At 48.0% G+C, this 16,485-nt stretch overlaps 1 pseudogene; it reads left to right on the forward strand.

Moving 5' to 3' along the window:
- Positions 1–3,967: 3,967 nt before the first annotated feature.
- Positions 3,968–13,937, forward strand: LOC115335321 (annotated as a pseudogene).
- The last annotated feature ends 2,548 nt before the right edge of the window (positions 13,938–16,485 follow it).

Below are 16,485 nucleotides of genomic sequence, written 5' to 3' on the forward strand. Positions count from 1 at the left end.
GGCCCAAACAAACCTTCCCCAAAGAGACCGGCTCTGCTTAGCCAGGCAGCAATACAGGTAGGCCTAGGGTTAATTTGGAAAGTAGCACTTGTAAGCCAATGTGCCCCAAATGCATCTGCCTGGGTGCACTGAGGAAAGCTGCCCGTGCCCTGGGCTCGCTCAGACCCAGTTGCTGCCACCTCATCTGGCTTCACCTCCTGAGCTCATGCAGGCAGAGAGATGGTCTTCAAATACACACCGGTCAGAATCAAGCCCTGGTGCAGGTCTTGCATGATAATATCCTGCTGGCTGGCAGCTGGGTTTTGGAAAAAAACGAGCAAGTTTGTTGGTTTGCTGGTTCCTGAAGTTACCAATCCTCTAGCCAAAAACCAGGGAGAGCCGAAGAGATGAACAGAAAGGCTGCAACAGCATTTCCATATAGCACATGCTTTTTCCTGAAATAATCCAAGCAGGAGAGAAACTCTGTAAAAAGATCTGGATGTGACAATCCTGGTATTTATCTGTTCTCATCTACAAAGAATTGAAGAGGTATAAACCCAGCAAGTTCTGCCAAATTGTTGCCAGATCCTGTAGAAACAGTGTGATCCTCTTCATAGAGGTTGTCTTGAATTATCTGGTGGACACAAGGTGGATGGCTCTGCTTTTCCTCCTCCTGTTGTTCCCGTAGGAGTAAGTTCTCTCTAAGAGTTTTCCATAAGCAAGAAGACATATATCCAGGAGAGAAAGCACAGAATCAGGAAAGGAAGGGAAAAAAAAAAAACCCTCTTCCAAGAGTGGAGGACAGAGGGGCTCTGATACCTGCAGCTCTTGTCTGTCTCTTTGGATGAAGCACTCTTTGCTTGATATCGCCCTGTTGTAAATGCAGCTGATTGATTTTCTTTCTGTTTCTTCTTTTGCACTTGTTTATTTTAATAAAGATAGATTTTATTTTTTTTTTGAAACCTAAAGCAAAATGTTCCAGTGTCTCCACCCACCCTCCTGGCACTAAGTGCTGATGGTTATTTCAGTGGTTATAATTTGATTTCTGCCTCTCCTGCTGGGCTGATGTGAGAGAAAAAAATATTTAGAGAAGTTGATTTTTAATTTATTTTTTTTTTCTGGAGCAGGGGAGGCAGAGACTGAGAGTAGTGTGGGAAGAGGGAAAGAGAATCAGCAAGAATGTACTCTCATTTTCTAGGCCATTTTTTTTTCAAGTTTGCAATCTGATGGACAGAAATCACAGTATAGCTCAACTAATCAATTGCTCTCTGAAGAATGGAGAGCACCTCATCTCTTTAGGCATTTTTGTGTTATTCTTGGTCTGCTGCAGGGACTGATCATAGCTGCTCTGTGACAATGACTTTAGGTTTGTAGCCTGAACTGTGATCATCTCCATTTTGGAAGTGGAGAAGCTAAGGCAGAGAGTAGTAAATTGGCCACTTCCCCTTCAGATTGCCCGTGCAGCCAAGAACCGCGTACGGCACAGGTGCTAAGGGCCGATTTCCAAACCCAGGATATAGTTAGCACACACAACCCAGACCACATCTTCAGCAGCACTCAGCTCCCAATTAAACTTAGACAAAACAAGGTTTTCACTAGCGCTTAGCAGCCAGCCCTTCTTCAGTGAGAATACTGAGCAGCAGATTTTCAAAGGAGTTCAGCTACTCCTCAGCTCTTGGAGTTTCTTAGGGAAAAGCTCCTGCATTTTGCTAAGAGGAATGTTTTTTTCTTTGCCAAAAATCTGACCCTTCATTTCTAGGCACAGAATTAAAAACTTGTTTATCACTTTTTTCCTAGTTTTTTAAGGAATAGCACCCCTCTTTTCCCTCTGTTTGATTTTTCTGGCTTCTAGGAACAGGGCTAGTGATTGCTTCTGTGCATATCTGAAGATAATAGCTTTGCTAAATAATTTTTCCTCTTTTAAAATATGTATCAAGGTTGCCTGCTGCATAGTTTACATTTCCTGCTGTGGAGAAAAATACTTTAATTAAAATGGAAGGGAGAAAAAAAACCAACCACACAGAAAAAGAAAAAGCCTCTGTAAAAAGAATCCTAAAAGGCTTGAGAGAAGTCAAAATGGGCAAATGAAGCCCTTTGGCAGCCAGGATGCATTTTGCATTCATGCATGCAGGCTTTTGGGGACTACTTTGCTCAATGCCAGGAGGGAGGTGTTGGTGAAAGCCTCGGCCGCGTGAAGAAACCCAGTTGTATTTCTGTCAAACAACAAGAGACCTTTTCTCAAACTGCTTGTCCTCCCCCTCCTATGGCTCCTGCTCCAGTCTGCATGCAGGACAGGTGGAATAGCTTGGTTGCAGATTATCATGTCTTAAGAATAAGAAGGAAACAGGATCTTCTACCTACCTTGGCCCTGCCTCTTTCCTTCACTTAAAAGCAAAATGTTAAATTAATCCCCTGTGGTTGCTGTATTTGATTATGGGACTCCTTGTACCTGCTCTCCCTCCCTTGGCTTTAGCTTGCCCCTAGGGAAAGCACAGCAGCAGCAAACAGCAAGAAACTCCTAAATGGGCCAGGCTGATATTAACTCCCAAGACAGATGAGAGGGATGAGAAGTTGCAAGTACAAAATTGCTGCTCAGACCTGAAAATTTTCTCCCTAAGTCTAGTTAGGGACTGAAAGCATTGCATCTAGTTTTGACTGCAAAGTTTGACAGAGCAGGAGAAAGGGAGGTCCCATTTATAAGTGAGAGTGCAGCGTGAGTCTGCAAGGCTTGCTTGCAGGAAAAATGGTAAGAGAACTCTTTCCTTGTATTTTTAAGCAAAGGAAGCAGCCTGTGAAGTGCACCCGCTCCCATGCCCACAGTAGGTCTACAGTCAGAAGAGATGAGCTAACTCTCTCTACACCCCTGTCTTGAGATCTTTCTGGGAAACTTGCCCAACTCCCTTCCGAGTTAGCGAACAAGTCCATCCAAAAAACCACTCTGCCTTCCCAAAGCACACCAGGCTACCAGGGCTTCCCATTTAAGGCCAGCCCTGATGCACTGCAGGTGCTGCCCACAGCTGGTGGATCACTGGAGCTCCTTGGCATGGCCAGAGGGAGCAGCAGCTGCCAGCCCTGGGTTTCAGAGGGCAGCAGTGCTCCAGCTGGGTGGCAGTGAGCAGAAAGATCTGCTTGGATGGATTAACCAGCCTTGCGAAGGTCTTTTTCCAGGCCAGAATATGGGGGGAAGAGGATGGACTGAGAGCATCACAGTGTGCTTCCCTCTGCTAAGCTGGGATTTGTATCTAGCTCATTGAGGATAATTAGATGATCACCATCAGATGGGTAAGCTGAGCTCTCACTTTCTGCACCATCCCTCTAAGAGAAGAGCATATTACTCCTGTTTTTCACCAGCCTGAACCAGCAATTGTCTCTTTGAGCTGTGATGCTGTACCTATATAATTAAGGCTGTCAGTCAAACTCAGACACCTAAACACACAAGCTCCATGGCTTACGAGGATTGATCACAGGACTTTATTGCTTGGCAGTCAAAGCAGCACTTTGCAGGCTCTCTTTTCCCTTGTTGGAGGAACAAACTGTGGGGTTGTGAGAAGGAAGCGTCCCTGGGAAAGCAGTTAGGTGCCTCCAGTGTTTACTGGATATACTAGCTGTGACCATGGGTCCTGGTCACTGTTTCTGGTTCAGAACCTGCTTCTGGGGCTCGGGTTATGGGTGGGACCTGCCTATGCTGGCAGGGAGTTTGAGTGCTTATCTACTGCCTTCACTGGCTGGAGCACCCAGCAAAACAGTGAGAAAAGGGCTTGAACCCAAAGCAGCCGCTCTCCTCCATGCACGGGGGTCTTGTAGGTCAGCAGATGGAGCATGGCGGGGGACCAATGCTGCAGGGATGGAGGCATGGCATTGGGAGGTCTAGGCTTGCGGGACAGGCACCCAGCCTTCCTGTCTCTGCAAAGTGCCAGGCGAAGGTTTATCAGCCCTGTTTTTGTCTGGTGTTGTCTCCGCTGTTTTGCAGGATGTGCATGGAGACAGCATGAATGCCAAATCTATAGCGGAGAGACTCTTCTTTGCCTTCTTCCAGTGGAAAAAGCTGGTGATCTGGCTCTGTGTAGGTAAGAAGATCTCAATGCATGCTGAGCCCTGCTCTCTCTGAGCCAGCACTCACTGCTGTGTCCCCCTGCCTTAGGGCCTTGGTGAGCTGGGGCTGTACAGAAGGAGAGGACCCTCCTGGCCACTGATGTCTTCACTGGAGAGACCCCCAAAATGGGAAGTGACAGAAAAGGGGAGGGAGGAGACGTGTTTCCGTAAATCAGACACACGCAGCCCTAAGTGTCCCCACAGACTGAGGTGGGGAGGACTTACACATGCTCCCAACACACGGGCATTAGCAATGGGAGCACAGGCCCTAGTCACGGTGTCCCCTCTTAGCTGCATATTGATTGCGCCAGCAGTTGTGTTTCCAAAACAGAGCCCCCTTCTGCAAACAGCCCCGCCACATGCAGCTCTTCTCTGCACAGGCTTTGCACTTGTGTTTGACACTAGCAAAGCTGGCCTTCTCCAGAGGGGCTTTAACTGTGCCTGTTTTGCGTGTATTTTTAGAAAATCAAGTCATCTTGGATGTCTTTGGGGGTGTGGAGAGTAGAAAAGCATCTAAAAGGTGACTTGTTTCCCAAAGTGTAAAAATCTTTTTATTGTTTTGCGCAATTGTAAAGTGAATTTTCCCCTATGCCCACTAATATGCTGCCTCTCCAGCAAGGGCAAATGAGGAATAACTTCTTTCAAAAGTGTTAATATTTGCAAAGACCTGTGTAAGACCTGTATCCTGTGTGATACGTGTGCACAGGGCTGTGGGAGGCTAGAGCAGGGTTAATGTGCTTCTGTGATACACAAATTAAATTCCTGTGTGTGTGTGGGAGGTCTAGCAGCCACCCTCTGATAAATGCTGCTGTGATCTTTGCAGGATTAGGGTCCAGAGGTGGGTGTTTACCTGTGCTGTGTGTATGTGTGTAGCAGCCCAGAAGTAATCAGCTGATGAAAGCCTCTGGGCTGTGTGTGTATGGGAGGTCCAGGAGAGACCCACTGACACAGTGCCTGTGCAAGCGTATGAAACTGCTTGTGATCTCCCTCCAAGAGTAAAAGAAACCCAATCCTAATTTCGTACCATAGTTGAAAGGCTGGTTGTTTGTCACAGGAAAATTCACTGCTGCTTAATGACCAAGATGTGACCAGCGTCGTTGTATTTAGATGGGTGCAAATGATGGAGGACTTTTTCCCTTCTGCGTCTGCAGTCCCAAATTCACCTGTGTGGAGCAGGGCACTCGGGGTGAGCTGCGCTCATGCTGTGAATCAGCACAGCACCTTGATCAAGGTGAAGAGCCGCTCAGACAAGCTATCGTCCATGTTACGGAACTGCTTTTGGCTAACCTTTTTTCTGGTGCGAACCTCTTGATTTCAGCCCGGGAAGCAGCCCTGGTCAGGACTGGAGGATTTCTTCTGCATGTACATTTCTTATTGCTGTGAGCCTTTGCTGTTCTCAGCAAATGCTTTTGTCCTTGGGGCTTTGCACCCAAGAACCATGGTGTGGGTTGCAGCCACATCCTACTGCCTGTCTGTGGGATAATGGATCACTTTGTGCAACAGGGGCTGTTTGATGGCCTTCATGGTCCTCTGTCCCCTGTGACAACCTGAGGAGCAGCCAGCTGACAGCTATGGAGAGAAAGGACCAAGGGAGCCAACGCCGTCGATGTGGGACTCCACAGCTCACCCCAGCAGCAGGCACGGCCGGGAGGGCTGCAGGTTCCAGGGAAGGGGAGCCAGGCTTTGGGGCCAGGCCAGCCCCACGGGGAGCATGTCGAGAGACCGAGGGCTTGCCTGGCTCAGGGAGTGCCGCGGTCAATCCTCTCCCCTCTCTGCACTGTCACCGTGTCATTTTACAGATTGATGTGAGTGATTGCTGGAGCGCTGTGAGGCTTGAGCTTGCAAGCAAATGTGCTTAGCTGCTGGGGAAAAGGATGCTGCATTTACTAGGGTTCATCACCAGAAGCCCCCGTTTAATTTTGTCTAGCAAGGGGCTAACTCAAATATAACCACTTGGAGGCTCCAAACTCTGAAACAGGGTCTGCTCGTCTGCAGGTCTGATGGCTGCAGGGGCTCGGGAGATGCTGTCACGGGGGAGAGGTCCTGTGGGCTGCACAGTGGGGTGGTCCTGGCTGCGGTGCTGCGGCCGTGCAGCTGCTGCGCCTGTGTCAGCCTCTCCATTGCCTTCTGCAGGTCTGTGCCTGCAGAGCCTCTACTACTCTGTGGCGAACTTACATGAAAGTCCCATTGCCTAAGTTACCTTTTCTTCTTCCCTTTTCTGACCTCAGTGCTACTGCGGTCTGGGTTAAAGGTGGGGCACAATTCATTATTGAGGAAACAAGAGGCAACAACCCTCCCAGGATAACACCTGGGTGAGAAACAGCTCACCCAGTAATGTGAATCCCTGGGGACTTGGAGGACTGTGTTCTGCCTGGCAGTGACTTGAGGGCAGGGCAGACAGAAAAAGTAGCAGGATGATGCAGCATCGGTGAGCCTGGAGATGCCTTAGCTAGACTGCAGTAAAGATTCCCTGGGGCTGATGGTCACTTCCAGAATGCCTTGTGGACATCCTGCAGTGCTGTTCATTGCCTGTCTCTATCTGGAGGAACGAATGAGGCTTACCTGAGGCCAATGATTTTCTAAAACTCACGCTGTTCAAGGTCCTGAACAGCTTGGCATAACTTTGGCATTAGCTCTCCATCTGTTTCCATCTAAATTCCTCTGTGTAAAGGAGTCCTTTATGTGCTTGAGGGGAGGTGGCTGGGGCTGGCTGTTCATGGGACTGAAGTGGTCAGGAGCTGGGAGACAGGACAACACGGTCACGAGCTCAAAACCCTATGTTTGTGGACCTCTTCAAGAGACCTCCTGAACTATCACTGATTCTCAGGCACAATCTGAAAGCCTTTAGGAAGGGCTAGGAGGAAATGAACCTCGTTTCTTTCACTGGAAGCATCTTGGTGCTTGCCAGAGATGCTTGGTGTGGAGAAAGCCTTTTCTTGGAAGGTTTGTTAGTCATGTCTCATTTGGGGAATTTTGTTGAGAGATGAATCAATGTCTCAGTGGCTGCTGATCGGTGGAGACTGGCAGCCTGGGGTTTATGTGCAGATATGCAGGAAGGGAAATAGAGCTAAGTTCAGCTAATTGTTGCACAATGGCATCTTGACACCACTACAAGTGAGTCAGCAGGCCAGCAGAGTGATGCAATACAGATGCGTGTGTAAAATGTCCTCTGAAGGACAATCAGAGAGGAAAAGATGCGCTGTTGAACTGATCAGTGTGCAGCAAGGCTTTGTCATGGGCGTCATGAGTTTTGTCATGAAATGAATGAATAAATCAAATTGGAAACTGTGGTGGGTTCACCCTGGCTGGATGCCAGTTGCCCACCAAAGCCGCTCTATCACTCCCTCCTCAGCTGGACAGGGGAAAGAAAATATAACAAAAAGCTTGTGGGTTGAGATAAGGACAGGGAGATATCACTCACCAGTTACCATCACGGGCAAAACAGACTCGACTTGGGGAAATTAGTTTAATTTATTACCAATCAAATCAGAGTAGGATAATCAGAAATAAACCCAAATCTTAAAAACACCTTTCCCCCACCCCTCCCTTCTTCCCAGGCTTAACTTCACTCCCGATTTCTCCACCTCCTCCCCCCCAGCAGCACAGGGGACGGGGAATGGGGTTTGGGGTCAGTTCCTCACACCTTGTCTCTGCCGCTCCTTCCTCCTCAGGGGGAGAACTCCTCACTGTTCCCCTGCTCCAGGGTGGAGTCCCTCCCACAGGAGACAGTTCTCCACAAACTTCTCCAATGCAAGTCCTTCCCATGGGCTGCAGTTCTTCATGAACTGCTCCAGCGTGGGTCCCTTCCATGGGCTGGAATCCTTCAGGCACAGACTGCTCCAGCGTGGGTCCCCCGCGGGGTCACAAGTCCTGCCAGCAAACCTGCTCCAGCGTGGGCTCCTCTCTCCACGGGGCCACAGCTCCTGCCAGGAGCCTGCTCCAGTGCGGGCTTCCCACAGGGTCACAGCCTCCTTTGGGCATCCACCTGCTCCAGCGTGGGGTCCTCCACAGGCTGCAGGTGGAGATCTGCTCCCCCGTGGACCTCCCTGGGCTGCAGGGGGACAGCCTGCCTCACCATGGTCTTCCCCACGGGCTGCAGGGGAATCTCTGCTCCGGCGCTTGGAGCATCTCCTCCCCTCCTTCTGCACTGACCTGGGGGTCTGCAGGGTTGTTTCTCTTACATGTTTCACTCCTGTCTCCTACTGCAGTTTCTGTTGCACAGCAACTTTTCCCCTTCTTTAATAAGTTATCCCAGAGGTGCTACTACTGTAACTGATGGGCTCAGCCTTGGCCAGCGGCGGGTCCAACCTGGAGCCATCGGACATAGGGGAAGCTTCTAGCAGCTTCTCACAGAAGGCATCCCTGTAGCCCCCTGCTACCAAACCTTGCCATGCAAACCCAATACAGAAATGTAACTGGAAATCTGCCCCCTCTCTTCTGGATAAACAATGAAAGGATGAATAAACGTTCCCCAAACGTGTACCAAGAGAGGAACGACTGAAAAGGGTGATGAACTGGGGGGCCAGAACTGGAGGGAAATGAGATTTTGCTGTCACTGCTGCTGAGGAGGTGGATTAGAAACAGCAGTAAAGACTATGTTTAAAAGATGTGGGTCATTCCTGGGAAGTACTTCAGGATAGCTCAGTAGCTTTCCAAAGCTCTTCATTATGCAGCCTGCTTCAGCTGCCCTAGTCCTTGTGTCTGATACTGCTGTGGCTGCTCCCCTCATCCCTAAACTTCTGCCTCTCTGAGTCTCTCTTGGTAGGTTTGGATCTCACTGGAAGCCTTTCCTGACCAGCAAATCCCTATACTCGCTCATGGGCAGACCTTTTAGGAGAGACCTTGAAAAAGTTCTGTGGTTCCATAAACTGCCTTTCAGGCTGCAGAGCTCAGGTATTGCAATGCTCTTCCCTCAGGGTTGTTGTGTCTTGAACGGACGCTGTGCAGCCAGAGACCCTCCCCCTTACCGGGCAGCCTTGAGTGCTGCAGAGGAGACGGAAATACAGCTGGGCATCAGAGTGCACCGGGGGACATCGGACTGACTGGATGACATACCTTTGAGAAAAGGTCATAGGCCATGACAGTGGTGATAGAGGAAGAGAGCAGTGCTTTAACTCCAGGCTCTAGCTGTGCCAGGAGGGATGAAAAGGGGAAAGCTGACAGCAATGCTTTTGTGGATGGAGCAGGAACCATTGTGGAAGTTACCAAATGCCAACAGAGAGAAGATACTGAGTGGGTCAGTGCCTTTTGCCTTTTTCAGTGTGAGGTACTACAGACCAGCTTTGGCTGCTGGTAGCGCTGGTCATAAAGTGCATGCCTTTTATGTGGAAAAACGCCTCAGTTTGGACAGGGTTGATCAAATGGATGTGACAAGAGTGGTGTCTGAGCAGGCTGTCCCATGTAAAGTGTCCTGGCACTTTATGAAAGGATGAAACCTATCTCTTTAGAGCAGAAGAAAAAGGAGAGTTGTCGCATTGGCAGTGGTGGGGCCACTTTTCTTCCCTGAAGATAACTCTTTGACTTCTTGTCTTCCAGTTCTCTCTCCTTTTACCACATTGCAGTTTCTTCCACAGCAGGAGTTGCCTGGATCCTTTGCCTGGTATGAGGCTGGGCTGGAGATGGGTGTTGGGCAAGCAGGTGTGTGAGGGAAATGATAGTTGGGTTGAGAGCCCTGGTTTCTGCAGCAACTTGAAGTTCTCTCTCTTAGTGTTCAACTTCACAGCCCTTTCTGCCTCTCACTCCTGTCGCTGTTCATCTCCTCTCTCAGTAGGTTTCTCTTTCTCTCCCTTTTAAACATGTCCTTTCAAGCAGCTTTCATACTGATGAACTTAAGCTGCTAGATCGCAGCTCCCTCCCTTTAAGTTCTGTCATACCCTGATCTCTCTTCTCAGTATTGCCCCATCCCATCTATTTTCTCTTGCTCTAACTCCATCCCAAGTGTGACAGTCCAGGGCTTGGAAAGTTGGGTGCCTCCCTCAGTTCTGCCTGCTCACATTCAGGGAGAGCAGAAAGCGAAGTAGACTGTGGCAGCTGTTGGCAAAAGCTTTCATTGGGCCCTTCTTTCCTCTAATTCATTAGAGGAATCATTCTATGGCCTCTCATTCTTCTTCTCTATAATACATTGCATGCCTTAAGCAAAGGTTCACCCTCCTAATTACCAGCCTGCTGGGTATCCACACTTGACTTTCTCTCCATTTCTTTATCATCTTGTATTCTCTGGCTAACTAGAGATCCCTCACAATTTTACTGGTACGTTGATGGCACTGCATTGCCTTATGGTCACTAAGATAAGACCCATCTGTCCAGGATACAGCTGGAGTCCTACTAGTCAGGGCTTTGCTGATTTGATGCCACCCCAGGAGTTACCTTGGAACACCAAAAAGGTCCTCAAGGGATGCTGATCTAACCTGGTGTAAACACTTGTCAGAGAAGGACTTAATCTCTTGCAGTCTATTCTTTTGCCAGCTTATGGTGCCAAAGGTGCATTGTGGTCGGCAACGGTTACTCCATCCATGGCCAACGCTTTGGGAAAATGATTGACTCTTACCACGTTATCATAAGGTACTGAAACCTTACTAAAGCCTTAACGATTAATCAGAGACACAGGAATGATAATGCACATGTGACTTTCTTGCCCGGCAAACATAACATCTAGGATACATCAGCTCAGGTAATCAAATAATTTTCTTGCGGTTCAGGGCCAAGCACAGGCCCTGCAGGAGCCTGAATTTGTACCACTCATTCACAGATGTTGTACTGGGGAGCTGGATAGCCATCTCCAGCTCAGTGGAGTGGCAGGCAATCCCAGTGTTACAGGACTACATGCATTTTTACTCTGACTTGAGAAAGTAATTTAATTTCTCTGTGCCTCACTTCCCTATCTGAAAAATAGCGGTTGTCTGCCACTGCTGTCTGCCTTTTATTACAAGGGAGGAACTATTGGTGTGTCTGTGTGAGGTGCCCCATACCAGGGAAGCAGGCTGCCGGGTTGGGCCATAATGTGTGTCAGTGCCCTCAAGTGAGTTCACAGGAGCCAGTGATGTATCTGACAGCACACAGCTGCCTCCATGGTTGGGAACAAGTGATACTGAAACTGGACAAATTCTGGCTTTGATTCTCAGATTAAATGATGCTCCAGTAAAAGAGCACAAGAAAGATGTGGGCGAGAGAACCAGCACTTGTCTCTTTTTCCCTGAATCAGCTCTGCCCAACCCTCTGGAAAACAACAACAATGATGAACTGATGGTATTTGTCCCATTCAAGCCCTTGGATTTCTCCTGGCTGAGGGAAGTATTGCTGAAAACAAGGAAAAAGTGAGATGTCTTTAATGAGGGAAGGTTGAAACCAGGTTATTTGTAGTGATATATTCTATAGCTCTAATAATCATGTATCTTTCAAATATTTACTGAGCTGCATAATGCACTTGAGACCTTATTTTTCACTAATTAGAAAGACCCCAGTCTCAGCCACATTGGAGACAGGTGTATGGGAATAAGTGGAAAAGACCAGGAGATCCTTTGTCCTCTGAACACCCCTGAGTCCTTCTGAGCACCCAGCCAGAGCAGTAGACCACAGCTAACTCGGGGATCTTTATCGTGGCACTGTCTGGTGTGCGTGGGCTTGCCTCAAGTATCTCTCTGCCTTTCTTCTACAGATGAAGGTGGGGTTTTGGTGCGCCAGCCCCGCTGGGAGTACAACGGGAATGTCTCTCAGCTCTGTACTCTCAACCCATACGTCACCTATGAAGCGATGTACAAACTGCTGTAGCTGAACGCATCAAGTAGGGTATGATGCTGCGCTGGAGAGCAGACAGATAAACGTCAGTGTTCTGTGTCTTCCCTTATACCTTACTGCTTCAGTGCCATGCAAGGGGAAGGAAAACCTTTTCATTAGATTAGCTAGTCCCTTCCCCTAGTAAATGCAGGCTTTTCCTATAACATGGTGCTCCAGGTTTGGAGCCCTGCTCCTACCCAGAAAAGGAAGACTTTTCCCCACCTGTCATCGCACTGCAGCATAATTCTTATTCCAGTCTGCCCCATCACCCCTTGCCATTTTGCATTCAAGTCCTTTTTTAGAGTTACTTCTGTCCGTAGTTCTAGACCTCAGAAAACCTGGTTCTCTAGTGACAAGCAGCTGTGCCATATAAGCCCTTTCATACATGTTCCTGTGCTTTCCCTGTCTGAAGACCATTGCTTATAATTACCTAGCAGAAAATGGGAGGAATTTTGGTTGGCATTCCTTAAAACACTCTGTTCTCACAGATCTTTGGCCTGAGGCTGGCTGTTATGCCCACTGCTTCTGGAGTGCAGTTTTCCCCTTCACTGCATGATGGAGGATTATTTCATTAATGAATCTAATGATACTTTGTCTTTGGTCCTGACGATCTTTGTGATGGTGCTGTGCAATCTTTAATTAACTTTAAGCCTGCCAGGCACTACTAGGATGTTTATAATTTGCAACAAATGCAGGAGAAGCTTGAAGGCCTGGTGTGGTAAAATAACATTGTCCAAGGTCATGCACTGACTCTTGGCTGGGGGTGAGATTAGATGCCAAGTCTCCTGACTGCTGAAGCAATGCTGTAAAAAAAGTACATTTCCCTGCTAAAATGTTTGGAAAGTGCAAAGTGGGACAATCCAGGGGAGGAGTGCAAAGTGCTCGGTTAGGCTTGGGGGACCAGAGAGCATGTTCAGCTGCTCGCGAGCGTGGTGGCTGTGCTGCTCCATCACAAGGCTTTTAAGGCAGCGTTTGAGTTTGTACTTGGCCATGTTAGCTTTACGTGAGCAGAAGGCAGTTTTGTAGCACAGAGGCCAAGGGCAGGAATTTAATGTGTGGATTAAAAGAGAGGTATCACACGAAGGCTGCCAGCAGGGAATACACACAAAGAGGCACATGGAAAAGAAAGAGATGCAGAGACCTTGTATAGGCTGTCATGGATGTGGATTTGTTAAAAAGTGTGCTGATTTATTCCATTCAAAGCTTTTTGATTTCCATGGAGCTCTATGTTTTATCAACCCACAGGTGGTATGTTCATGAGCCCTCATCTTCTGCAGCACCTTTTCAAAAGATGCTCCTTGTCTGAGTTTTGAGAGTGCTGTCCATGCACCTGTCCTGTTTAATTTACATATTTTTTGCTATATTGACTGTGGAAGAAGCTACTGGTCCCAGCTGCAAAGGTGTTGCTCGTGTCAGTGTTATAAAAGTATGAGTTTGAAATCCTAAACAGATGTTCTTTCTTTTCCCTTCCCAGAGATATGCCACCACAGGAATCACTGCTTTGACCTTAGCCCTCCATATGTGCCAAGAGGTCAATATTGCAGGCTTTGGATACCCTTGCAACCATGACAATACTACACCAATACATTATTACAATATGGATCGCTCACTGAAAAAAGAGGTAGAAAATGCCTCCCCTTCAAACTAAGGTCTTCTCCATAGAGGAACCTACCAGCCAAAGCTGGGAGTCAAGCAGCTGAGAGGTCTGGTAGCTATCGCTGGTGTTACCCATGGAAATTCCTTCTGGGACATGCCAGGGGAATGTCTTGGGACATGCTTTGTTCTCAGAGAGCAGCTTGGGCACAGATGTTGGCACCTTCAGGGTGCGTTTCATCTGTCCTAGTTTGGTGATGAGGGTCCTGTGCAGTGGAAGTCCTGCAAGGGGCTGCAGGCAAAGGTGGGTTGGACAGGATCCAGTGCATTTTGGGCAGTATGAGGGGCACTGTAAGGAATAACCTATAACTTTGCCTCACTTGTCTCTGAAGCTCTGTCAGCCCAATATCGCTGCTGAGAGGAGCTGGCTGCTGAAAATGATCGAGTGGGGGATGGTTGCTGACATAGCCAGCCCTTCCTTCCAGGCCCAGAACTGCTGAGAGAGGGCTGTGCTGCTTGCTGTCTCCTCCAGACACCACTGATGATCCCAGCTGGGCTTTGTCCTTGTTCCAGGTGGTTTTGAGCAGGTCACAGTTTGTCCTGTCGCGTGCGGGGTGGGAGATGAATCCCTGACATTCAGAGCGCTTGCCCTTTCCTCCATTGGCCTCTGCTTTCCACCACTGACTGTTGCGGTGGAGGGTGGTGTTGCACAACCCTTCTACCTTGGGTAATCCCCTCCTGTTCTGTAAACAGCCATCCTGTGCTCATCAGTTATTTGTGAAAAGCACCAAACTGAGATGATAAGCTGGTCCTCAGCCCCTAAGAAAGGGAGGGGGTGAGAGAGTGATACCTGCCATGGGATTTCAAACTCCTTCCTAAGCAGATTGGAGTGAGAGAGAGTCATACCCATCACTTTGGAAAAGGGTCAGGTTGACCACTCAGAGATTTCAGTATCTTGCTAATTGTTGGGAAACATTAATGTCTGCAGGAAAAAAGAAATGTTTCTTTTATTGTTCTGTTTGAGAATAAATGCACTTCTGGTTTCAGGGAGTTGACACTGTCTTATAAGAGGGGGATTTCTGGCCAGGACAGGCGAGAATTACCTTAGCATCTCCTCTGAGATCTTCTCATGGCTTTATGGCCCCATGTAATCCCCTCTTTTTTTTTTTTTTTTTTTTTTTTTCTTCCTCAGCATGCTGTCTGGAGCTTTCCATGTCTCTTCCAGCTTGTTCTAAGTATGGAGCCACCCTGCCAAGTCTACTTTGTGTGCTGAAGACCTTCCACATTTAAGAAGCCACCTTAAACCAAGACTTATCTGTGGCTGGCTCATGTCCACACGGCACCTCTGGGGCCACATCTTCTCATCCTCTACCACTTCCTTCCAGGTTGCAGCTATGTCATACTTCCCCTTCTTTACTTCCCTCGTTGCTACTTTCTTCCTAGCCTGTTATCATCATGGGTTCACCTCTGTTGCTGCCTCACCAAAGTGCTGCCTCTACGAGCAGAAAGAACCTACAGTGATGAACTTACAAGCTGACGGCTATGCTGGTACGACCACTTTGCTACAACCTCTTCAGCCAGGTGCTCATTGGGAAGAAGGCTCCTTCTGCACAGCTATTAGAGGGCAAACTCTAACAGTGGGGTTGGCTTAACTTACATCAGGTTGCACGTGTCTTACAGCAGCAGCATTTGGGGTGTGGGAGCATTGGTACAGTACCCATATAACTGCTAACTATTTCCATGGGAGGTGAAACTTCTGCTTTCCCTCCCATTTCCTTCCTCTCTCCTCTTCACTGTGGCCAGGCTTTCAGGGCACTTCCTATGCTATTGGTGTCACTCCTTTTCCTGGGTAACTTCTCTTCTAGTATCTCAGCCCTGCCTCCTGGAAGCTTTCCGTAACACCCTGTCTCTTATGTTCTGCAAACTGTTAATGCCCTTCATGTTGCTCCCACTGCTGTTCCCTTTTGGCCAGCCTGGTTCCTCCTCCATTAGAGCTGAAATGTTTTTTTCCTGATTGATGCATGCAACTCATGGCCAAAGAAATGCTGACAAAACTCCTCCAAAGCTGCCTTGCCCTGGGAGACTGGTGGAAGAACTGGAGGCCCTGGTCCAGCTCAGTCTGAGAAGGGTCCCTTGAAGGCTGAAAAGGGATGACCTAATCTTGCACATGCAAACAGAACTGAACTGAGCTTGGGACAAAAATGCTGTTTTAATAAATTCCTCTTCATCAGCTAAACACTGGCTTCAGGTTTTAGCCTGTACACAAATAAGCCTTTACTCTCTAAATAACACAATAGCCACACAGGTTTTGCAGATTCCAAAAATACGGTGTTCCAAATGCATGCAAATATGTGTTTGGATTTGGCTCGACCACTCTTTTAGAATTTATTGCTTTGTAAGCAATGGAAGTAGGCTCTCAATAATGTGGACAATTAATATTCTATGTAATTCTCCTGGTAGAGTAAAATGGCATAAAAATCATAATGTCTAAAAGCTGATGTATAAAGCATGCTATGAACTAACCCCAGGAGATGGTTAACATTTTCTCACTAGGTAACGCATATACAAGAACTTCACCACGGCTTGCAGGAGCCGTGTCTGCACTTTCTGCCGCAGTTGTTGCAACATTTTCCTGTCATGTAGTGTCAAGTCATGATAATGAAATCATAAACATGAGGCTCAAGAGTCTTAGCATTGGTCACTGCCTGTGGCAGTGCTCTCGGTACTTGCAGCAAGCATGTTTGCTACACAGCTTTTTGGTCTTGTGTTTCAGAGCTGGCTGGTTTTCTCTCAAAGCAGGGTTCTGTAATCTCTCTAGGTAACCACAATTCATTAGAGCTGCCTCTTGCTTCAAACTTTCCCAGAGTGTCAGAGCAATGTGGTAGGGGCTTAGTATTTAACCATGCATTGGTGGTGGCACTGAGTCCCCAAATCAACCTTTCTTGTGTCCAGTTTAAAAAGTCTGAGATCTACAGTCCTCCACGCCCTACACACCTTTTGTATTTGATAGTCTGAATAAATCTTTGCCCTACAGCAGACTCATTATTA

This window comes from Aquila chrysaetos, chromosome 24 (assembly GCF_900496995.4).
Source record: "Aquila chrysaetos chrysaetos chromosome 24, bAquChr1.4, whole genome shotgun sequence".
Lineage (NCBI taxonomy): Eukaryota > Metazoa > Chordata > Aves > Accipitriformes > Accipitridae > Aquila > Aquila chrysaetos.